The sequence below is a fragment of the Silene latifolia genome, chromosome 9, assembly GCF_048544455.1.
Source record: "Silene latifolia isolate original U9 population chromosome 9, ASM4854445v1, whole genome shotgun sequence".
Taxonomy (NCBI): domain Eukaryota; kingdom Viridiplantae; phylum Streptophyta; class Magnoliopsida; order Caryophyllales; family Caryophyllaceae; genus Silene; species Silene latifolia.
Genome location: NC_133534.1, coordinates 190,787,345 through 190,798,401, shown reverse-complemented (window position 1 = coordinate 190,798,401; position 11,057 = coordinate 190,787,345).

Sequence of the window (11,057 nt, the reverse complement as noted above, 5' to 3'; positions counted from 1 at the left end):
TTAACGATTCGAAATATATGTTTAGTCTCTACTTAATCTTAGTAACGATGAACGCGTACAAGTTATTAAGGTAAAGTTTGTTACTTTAGTCTAGATTCTATTTCTAAACTTGCAATAGATTAAAGTATATAATTACAAATTGATCAGATTAGTAAAAAGAAATGATAATCATAAAATACAAGCAAGAGTGATGTGACTCTTAATTGCGCGCATTTAGTCCCCTAATTGAACGTATTTTGCATAATAATATAGCATTTCATGGCCATTTTATCCGTCAATTCCTTCCTATTTTGCTTTCCTATTGTATTTTATATGTCTTGTAGGAAATAAGATAATGAGGCGGAATCCCCGTCTCTCGTGCATATTCGGAAGCTTGTTGACGTTCTTGGATGGACTAGTATGAAGAGGAGGCAAGAATGACGACCAAGGATGTACGAATAAAGAGTATGTAGAACCATCATAGGCATAAAGGCAAGAAAGAGAACTTTGCAGCTCAATCCGCTCGGATCAAGAACAACCCGCTCGGGCTGATACACAATCCGAGCGTCCCGATGCCAAGACGAGCGGATCGTTCTACAGCAAGCCTTCTTTGTAGACCAGGACGCACGGATCTCCTTGGGAGTTGCTGCTTGATCCGCACATGTCCCTCGGGACTTGCAAAGCTCTATTCCACACTTAGGCATTGTTATTTACTAATCTACCCTTGCTTAACCTAATGATGTACCACTATATATACTCCATTTGTAATAATCAAGGGATTAAGTTCCCTTAGGTGAAAGAAAGCCCTCTTAGTGGAGGCAAACCTTCCTTAGATTAGATTAGGAGTAGATTAGATTAGATTAATCTCAATCATTACACATCAATCTTTCCTTAATTATTATTGTTCAAGACTTATTGGGTAATTGAAGATTATTGGGTTATTATTGGAGAATTGACAACTCTTCATCAATCAATCAAGTTTTCTTCTATTATTCTTTGCTTTCTATTTGATCATCCTAAGTTGGTACAATTTCTCTACTCTTTACTTAATCCTTGTTTATTGTTCTACTCATTCATCATGTTTAGACTTGTTAATATGATTGACACCCTTATTAGCATGTTTTCCATGATCATGAGTGAGTAGTTTCCTAGCTAGGATTAGTGGGGGATTAGGGGAACTATATTGGGGTAGATCCATACTTAATCTAATATGTTATCTTATGATTGCTTGCTTGTTGTAATGTCAACCTATGCACATGTTATGTTTGATGAAATGCTAGACTATGAGACCTTGCATTTTGTACCCATCTCTTATCTATTCAACAAGACTTGTAAGATATAAACCAACTTGAGTTTTGTTAGGCCATGCATAGAAGTGAATAGGAAGAAAGTAAGTCGACTTGTAGGGTATTGTACAGTCTAGACGACTCGGCTCCGGGACCCAAATCTTCTTATGAACCGTAAGACATAAATCAACTCGGTTCCTCTACAACATTAATTGCATGCAACTATGGAAACTTGTTTGTATGATCACCACCATGAATCCCCTATGAACCCATGACATCCTAGTGCTTTTAATCATTTGTTTACATCTTTTGATTTATTGCTTGCTTTACTTTATTGCTTTCATTAGTTTAGACTCATCAACTTCAAAGCCCAAGAATTGTGACACTTGCATAAATTGAGATAGATAGACTTAGAACCCAAAGCATACCGTCCCGTAGATCGACGTCGACTTAACCACTAACTAGTTGTTTGTTGAGAAATATAAATGTGTTTGATTGGGCGTGTGACGACAACGCACCATGAAAATGGCACCGTTGCCGGGGACGGTGTTATGTGATTAAGTTCTTACTTGTTTGTCTATTTTAATTGTGCTTTAACCTTGAGAAACTTGTTCCTCAAGGTCGTTTTTACCATTTTATTGTAGTTTCCGTGTTTGTAGTTGTATCTTTATCTTGGATATGATGATGACCCAAGACTTGGTACATGGAGTATGTGGTGGATCTTTTGAGTATGACTACAATGGGTATGTGGAGTTTGAGGAGCAAGTCAACACAAACCTACCTTATAACTCATACAATGAAAATCATAACTACTACCCCAAATTTTCCTACCAAAATCCCCACATCCAATATCCACAACAACCACCCACCCAAGACCCACTTTGCAACCAATTCCAAATGCCACCATATGAGCACTTTCACACCCACCCACAACAAAAAGATGAGCCCAACTTTGACGTTCAAAATATGGTTCTCCAAATGATGGGAGATCAACAAAATTTCTTCAAACAATTGCTAGAGGAGAGCCAAAATAGGGACAATGTTCTTCAAAGCATTGTTACCTATGGTGAGGAGTTAGCAATTAAAATTGCCCAAATGAAGGAAGCCCAAGTTACTACTCCTCACCATTCCTTAGACATTGATTATGAATGTGAGTTTGAAGGAGTTACCTTTGATGAGAAATGAGAAGAGCCAATCTCCTTGAGCTCTTGTGAGTATGAAAGTGTGGTATTTGATAAGGAAGATATGAGGTTGAGTAACCCAAATACTCTTAGCCTTTGTGAGTATGAGGGTGTGTCCTTTGATGTGAACATTGAGACGGTGGAGGAAGAACTATTGAGGAGGAATGAAGCCCCTATTTATGATTCATATGAAGAAAGGAATGATGACGCATCTATGGAAGAAGATGATGAGGGAAAGATTAGCTCAAATGATAAATGGAGTTGTAAAATCAACTTGCTTGAGGAACCCATCCTTGAGAAGTTTGAAATTTGCTTTGATAAAGAGCAGGAATACCTTCATGAGAGCCTTTTCAAACCCACTATGGAGCCCATGATACTTGGAGATGATATTATGGAACTTCTCATGAAAGTCAAATCATCATACAAGAATTACTTAGTGGAGAAGCTCAAAGAGAAGGCTAAGAAGGAGTCTACATGTGGAAATTTGGCACCCACTATCCCAACTCCTAAAACACCCCATCATCAATGCCATGGAAGTTCACCTTCTATTCTTGGAAAATCACCTAGTCCAAGTATTTTCGTCATCAACTTTGGAAGAAGTAGGAGCAACCGGAAAATCCCCAATGACAAAAATCTCAAGTTTGCTAGTTTTAAGAGCCGGGAAGGCTATCATCACAAAGCAAAGAAGAAGGGGAAGGAGTTTAAAGGGAGGTCCCTCATGGATTGGTCCTACTCTGTTTTGAAATGGTTCAAAACTTACTCATGCTTACTTGAGGACCATTCACAAGCTTTTGACCAACTTTTAAGGGCCTTGAGCTCTATGGACAATAGATTTCAACATTTCAAACTGGTCCGGTGGAGTCCTATCTCAAACCACCATTTGTAACATATTCCTTTCTACGACTTTTTATTGTATATTATAAAACATACTTTTAGATTACTTGCATTTCTCTTTAAATGAGAGTTGTGAGGGAGGGTTCTTTACCCATTCTTTGAGGAAATTTTCAGAAATTGATGATAAGAGGAAGTACAAAAGGGTGCAAGGGAAAGAATTAGCATGTAAACGATTGAAAAGTTGACAAGGAACAGATCAGGACACTCGAGCCGACCCCAATTCGCTCGACCTGAGCTGTACTTCAAGCAAAATAATTCGTTGTCAAAAGATCTGCACGGTTTGGTGTCAGGACGTACGTCCCATTAACTGATCCACTCGAGCCAGCATCGGGACGCTCGTCCTGAGTGGTACATTGAGCTTATTTTCCCTAGATGAATATCTGGGCAGATTTTTCAGAGGACGCGCGTCCCAGGTAATGATCCGCTCATGCTAACCCCAGGACGCTCATCCTAATCTGCTTCCAAAACAAAGAAGACCAGCTGGGAGAGAATCCGCGCGTCCCTTAGACAGGACGACCGTGCAGCATCCCTAGGACGCTCGAGCCGACACCAGGACGCTCGGATTGCAGTGAACAAATGATTGGATACAGTTTGGTACGCCTGAACCCAGCCCTAGCCCACTCTTCCCAACACCCTTCTTTGTTATAAACACCTCCCCCACCATCCTTATTCCCTTATCTTATCAAAATCAAATCTCATCATCCTCCTCACAAAATCTCCACAAAAACCCCATCACAAATCAAACAAATCCCTAACACATCAAGCAAGGATAATGAATCTAAGGAGCAAAAGCAATAAAGCCGCCGAATCCGCACCTAAGCGTCGCAAGCGTGCTACTTCGGCAAGGGCCCAAGAGAATGTAATGCTACAAGGTGTTGCACAACTTGAGTATTTTCCGGAGGTAATCTTCACCAAAGATGAACACCGCCAACAATTTGAGCAATTGCTAGGTAAGGACTATGAACCTACTCAATTCATTGATCTTGATGCATTAGAAATACTTGGTATAAAGCACCAAACGGAGGTATTCTTCAATGGCTTGGGTCTTGAGAAAATTTTCTATGCCCATGAGGACACTTGAGTATCATGCTAGAGTTTTTGTATAGTCTCCGGGTAGTCACCAATCGGCGAAAAGATGTTGGTTTGATGTTCCGTCTTTGCAATAAAGACCATAGGTTGACTCTAGACCAATATGCAAGTATTTTTGGTCTTGAAGTACCAAGGGATGACACCGATAAGCCCTCTAACTTTAGTGTTAACCACCTTTGGGTGGCTATTTCTAGGAGATAACTTCATTCCTATAAGCAATGTTATACCTTTGCAATCCAACATCCGGTGATTAGGATTACTGAACGGTTTATCGCCGGAACTATCAATGGAAGGCTAGAGCAAGATAGGTGCACCCTTCTCGACTTGACCTTTCTAGAGTCATACTTGAATGTGCAAGGGACAAGGCCCTACAACTTCAACACACCCCTTGAGATACTTACACGGTTCAATGAACTTTTCATAAGGGAACACTAATAACAAAACCTTTGTGGTGGGAGGCCTAATTACAATTTTGGCCAATGAACTTTGCCCCGGTTTTAACTTTGATGGAAGCTATGAAAAGCTCAAAGGGAGCAGTTTGATAGATGAGGATGCTATCTTCAACCACCACCGTTGGTGTACATACAATGAAGCCGGAAGTGTAGAGTGGTTCACCAAGGGTTGCACATCACTTATTCTAAGGGGATGGAACATACCACCCACGGTGTAACACCCCCATACTCCAAGTGCCTTACCAGGACCACTCAGGTATAAGGATACTACCATCTCGGTTGCCCGAGGTACTGAATATCATAAGACAATAAAGAAACGTACTTTTAAAGTAATTATAGATTAAGTGATTACATGTTCAAACCCAAAACTAATTAAAGGAATTACAAGGTTCTCATACGGTCTACAGCTAAACTATCAAAGCTACTAGACTTCGTCTGACATAGCGGAAGACTTCTAACTGCCACGTGATGACTCATCCCAGCTATCCATACGCGTCATATCACACTCGCTCAATAATCGCCACCACCCCGAATGGATCACCACGCTTTTAAAACATTTAAACGGGTCAAGACTAATCACACAATTCAATACATATATCAACAACAAGATAAACAGACAAATGAATCACACACACACACACACACACCACCAACTCCCATCGTCTCAATACCGACCGTCCACCGGACCACCGCCAGGGGGGGACCGCAGCCGTTCCCACCTAAGCCCCGCTCATCGTACGAGCGATAACCCTGTCCCATTAATGTGCACATCCCCTTCCGTGGCGGGTTCCACGAAGGGCGAAACTAGGGCGTGAAGTCACTCCCGCAAGTGACCCCACTCAGCCGAGAACGCATCTCGAGAGCCATAGACAACCAAGCACAATCACAATCACAATCACAATCATCATATCAAACAACTAATCGCAAAGACATCACCAATATCCCATTATGGGACTAATACCGAGTAAGAAATCCTACCTGGAAAGCACAACACGCAGACGGTATCTACAGCTGTATCAAAACGGCTCCTCTACGAATTCTCCTCCTATCATACAGCACATAAAGACTACACATCACAAACTACACACCAAAACCCCCAATTCCTAAATTAGGGTTTAACCAATCTTAACAAAACATTATAAAAATTATATTAAAAGCTTACCCTCGACGCAGGGAACTCAACGATACGGATAACCACAAGAACTGACCGCCTGAACTCCGGGAATTGCTAAGGATGCGATTAGGGAGATGAACTGGTTGCTTTCTCTCTTAAACAGGGTTTTAGGTTTTGTAAAAGTGAATTAAAACAATGACGAATATGTTTAAATACCTTAATCGCATAATTAACAAAACCCGAGAAAACTCCCCGTAAAACCGGACACTCGATCGAGTACCCAAGGTACTCGATCGAGTACCCCCTTACTCGATCGAGTACCCCAGCTACTCGATCGAGTACCCAACAGGTCAGAAACTATTTTATCTCGCAACCTACTACTCGATAGAGTACCCCAAGACTTATAAATACGGAGTATTACAGTCTTCCCTCCTTAAAAGGAACTTCGTCCCCGAAGTTCAACCCATACATAAAAACAACCATACAGACTCGACCAAGACACAACAACTTAGCTAAGGACTCAAGAACTCGACCGAACATAGAACATGAACTCTTACTACCCACTCCACCAACTATGTTTACTTCCACAACATGACTCACTATATCGTATCTACCACATATATATCTCTCACGATACCAACTCCATACATAACCAACTACCATCCTCTAATGCTGCTAGCTCGATAATATCATCAACTATCAAATCCAATACCAAGACACTCATAGACATCAAACGGGATGTTACATTCTACCACCCTTAAAAGGAACTTCGTCCTCGAAGTTTACTCACACTCGTAACCTCATCATCCAACTGTCAATACTAGCGAAATATTCTCACACTCCTAAACATCACGCTACTACAAGCACGGTCATGAACTTTAATAAAATCACCCACAATCACGAATCGATCTTTTATTCTACATCAAGACTCAACTTCCGAATATATTACCATATGTACAACCATCAAAATCTGTTTTATCGCATCCTACTCCTCTTAAGACAAATGTTACGTCCTCGTAACTCACTAATACCAAACCATATCTATATCTCATTACCCTCTGTACCACCACATGTCAAAGATAACCGTCTATAAACCAAACACTCACCATTCTTATATCCAAGGCTCCCATACATAAACATTTCCCATTCCTCAACTCATTCGGCAAACAAGACCTAACCTATACCATAAACTCGTAGCAAATCACCATACCCACTCTTCATTATTACTGCCAAACAACATACCTCTCTACGTAAGGCACTTATCTCCAAAAAGCATAACTCACGGTCCGCACTCGTTACGTACACGCACACTAGATCCTCAAGTTCTTTCTTTCATTACCGCAAAATTCATACACAACTTAACATGACACTAATTTCCCCAACACCCTACACTCACTGTCTCAACAAAAGATTATGAACTACCTGCCGCTTTCAGCTCATTACAACACATGTTCCACGAATCATTTTCCATTACCATGTCTACCGATGTCTCATCTGAAAACAAGATCAAAATTACCGTAACAACCTCTCACAACCGTGTCCCATCAACAGATTATCACTATCCCACGACAACAACGAAACATATACAACTCTATTTCACATCATACTCTACCTCATTCCCAACTTAACCTAGTGAAGAAAACATGAATAAGCAAGACAACCGTCTATCAAAGACAAACGACACTCGCAGAGAGCAATATCAACCAAAACAACAATCTATGTATAATCGTATGTACTTTCGAACCCGAATCATAATCATCCCGCCTACTCCACCACAACCAGTGACGGCATCACAACACCGCCACCAACAACCACACCGTAGTGCGAAAATACCCGCATCACAACATTATGTGCCGTGCCCGGATCACCACCCGAGGCACCACAACCACACCGATAGACATCACAACCGCATACGATTCCCATAAATACCGACCGAGCATAACTTCTCAGACAAGAAAACTTACTCAAATCCACTTTATTAAATTACCACGCAACATATTATATGGATAAACAGATAAGCATCTCATGAACGTCATCTCTACCATTTCCCGGGATACACATGTGTTATCAATACACATAAAATTATAACTAGCCATGTCAAATCAATCAAATTATTACCTTTTTGGATATCATTCAATTAAATTACCGTGCCCAACATATATATTACAGAACATTCATAAAACAACTTTATAATTATCACACCATACCACTTCTTGTGAGGTCAGAACCTCACACAAACATTTACACAAATCACAGACCCGTAATCACAACCAACTAGTCAATTCTGACCACGTAAGTTACCACTCGAAAAAGGTTACCTGCTGCCCGAGTTTAACTCATATGCCCCTCATAACATATTCCCCCATTCGCACAACCATCACTTCCTGCCAAATATAACCATACCTTCACTATTCAACTAATAGCGTCCGCCTCATCTAACCACATCTTATACCCTCTCACAATCATACACAACAATCAGGTCCCTACCAAATCAACCTCTTTAGAATTGTTACCTTTCTAATATTCCATCACTCTTAACCATTAGTGATAACACCACAATGCCACCGCTGCTCGTATATAAAATCTCTTACACTCATATCAAAATAACATGGTTTTTCTACCATTTTTGGTTAACATTGCAAATAACGAACATCAAACCCATCCACAAAATTACCTCAACATTATTCTCAATGCTATCTTATTTGTATTGTCATCCAACTCTCCACCAAATATCTCGTATCGTGCCAATACTCCACCAACTTCTTACTCCCTTAATTCCTCGAAACTCATTACCAAACATGTTGCCCTGAAACTCCTATATAACCCTTAGCTAACATCCTCGTGATACCATCACATATTTCGATGATTTCTTATCTTTATATCACATAGCTCCGGTGAACATTTTCCTCAGCTTACTTTTATCCTTCTTTTCTCTTTACACTCAATAATACCAATTAATAGTTCAACTCCTTATTCCTTCTAGCTAACTCTTTAGAAATCTGGTCACCCCTTCGTTGCTCCAAAACTCAGTTCCATTATTTTCTACCGACATCATCTCACTCTTTCTTCCCATGGATCTTCTCTTATTATGCTATCACTCATACTTGCCACTAATCTATCCATAGAACCAACGTTTAATGTTCAAACAATTGCATCTCCCTGTTTACATCTCTAGAAATCAGAATTCATTTAATACCGTTAATTACCCAAGGAACTCACACAGTAGTTTCATCTTTTAATAAACCTCCCAAACTCACTCACTGTCTACAACTACACCTCGCGACATGTCTCCACAAAGTTCACTATATATTACTCTTCTCAACCCCTTTAAACGAACTTTCACTATCTAAATCCATAACCCACACGACTCCTAACCATTTCCCTCCATAACTCTTTACACATCTCAACCCGCCACTATCCACATTCTTACTTTCAATCTTTTCATTCTCACGTTCATTATACTCACATCATCCCTTGTCTATATTCACTTATTTTTACATTACTCAACACACAATCATATCACTCATCCCGTCTCGCAAAACGTGCGCCATGCCTCAATAAACTATACCAATCTTCCTTTTCTTTTTCCACCATCTATCATAATCACATATAACTCATGTCCTCCCCACCGAACTCATACTCATCATAGTGCCACTCTTTATATCATAAGATTGGGTAACTTACGCCAGACCAACACATACGTAAAACAATGCATAAAGAAGTAATACAACACCTTTGAATTAAACATAATATGCAACGAATGTCAAAAGACAAACATATGACCCGAAATACGCATATGACCTGCACAGACCCCACTCGATCGAGTACCAGAACCTACTCGATCGAGTTGAGGCTACTCGATCGAGTGCCCAACATGCTCGATCGAGTGCCCCGACTCCAGAACCCAAACAGACCTTCTGATCTCTGACTTACTCGACCGAGTAGCCCGGCTACTCGATCGAGTGACCCCATACTCGATCGAGTGCCCGAGGTACTCGATCGAGTGCCCAAAACACGATTCTGGTCAAAATAACGACAAGTACCCACTCGATCGAATCAAACCCACTCGATCGAGTCATGCAGACTCGTGAATACTACCCGCATGTTATCTCACATACCCCAACGTACTATGCCTTCATTATTATTTCAACATTATGATTACAACTACGCATTCACATCTCAAGCGACTCCTCATACAATTAACAAAATAATCTACTTCGTGTTATCAAGTGCCACGTTATAAACAACCATCATGCTTTTCATCCAATTCGTTATATAAAACACATATCATTGAACCTCTATTCTTCATGTTACCACTTACCAAAAGTCAAACATTACCATCTATCATGCTCATTTAACATTCAACTTTCAATCATGTATTACCCGCATGTTTTAAATTTTCATAAATTTTCATAACACAAACCACACCCATACACTACAAATCCTATTCCCATGTTGCTAATACAACAACATTACAAATCCACTTCATCACACATCATCATATACGAACTACTTTCTTTTTCTACCATATCATTCATCATTCTCATATACTTTTCCAACGATTCCAACCAACATGTCAACCAACTATCATGCAACATGCTTTCAACAAACCATATACAGCACAATTAACATACACGTCGCACATATACACACGGACTCCACGTTCCCATACCATGTGACTGGCTTAAGTATCATGGGGCCAAGATTTTGAAGTGAGGGCGCCTACTCACCCAAAACCTAGCATCAGCCGGGGCTCCCATTACACATACACCAGGTTCATTTTATTGGACTCCCTATGTTCATTATGTTCATTTGTTACAGGTTCCAAAATCGTCGCTCTGATACCATTTGTAACACCCCCATACTCCAAGTGCCTTACCAGGACCACTCAGGTATAAGGATACTACCATCTCGGTTGCCCGAGGTACTGAATATCATAAGACAATAAAGAAACGTACTTTTAAAGTAATTATAGATTAAGTGATTACATGTTCAAACCCAAAACTAATTAAAGGAATTACAAGGTTCTCATACGGTCTACAGCTAAACTATCAAAGCTACT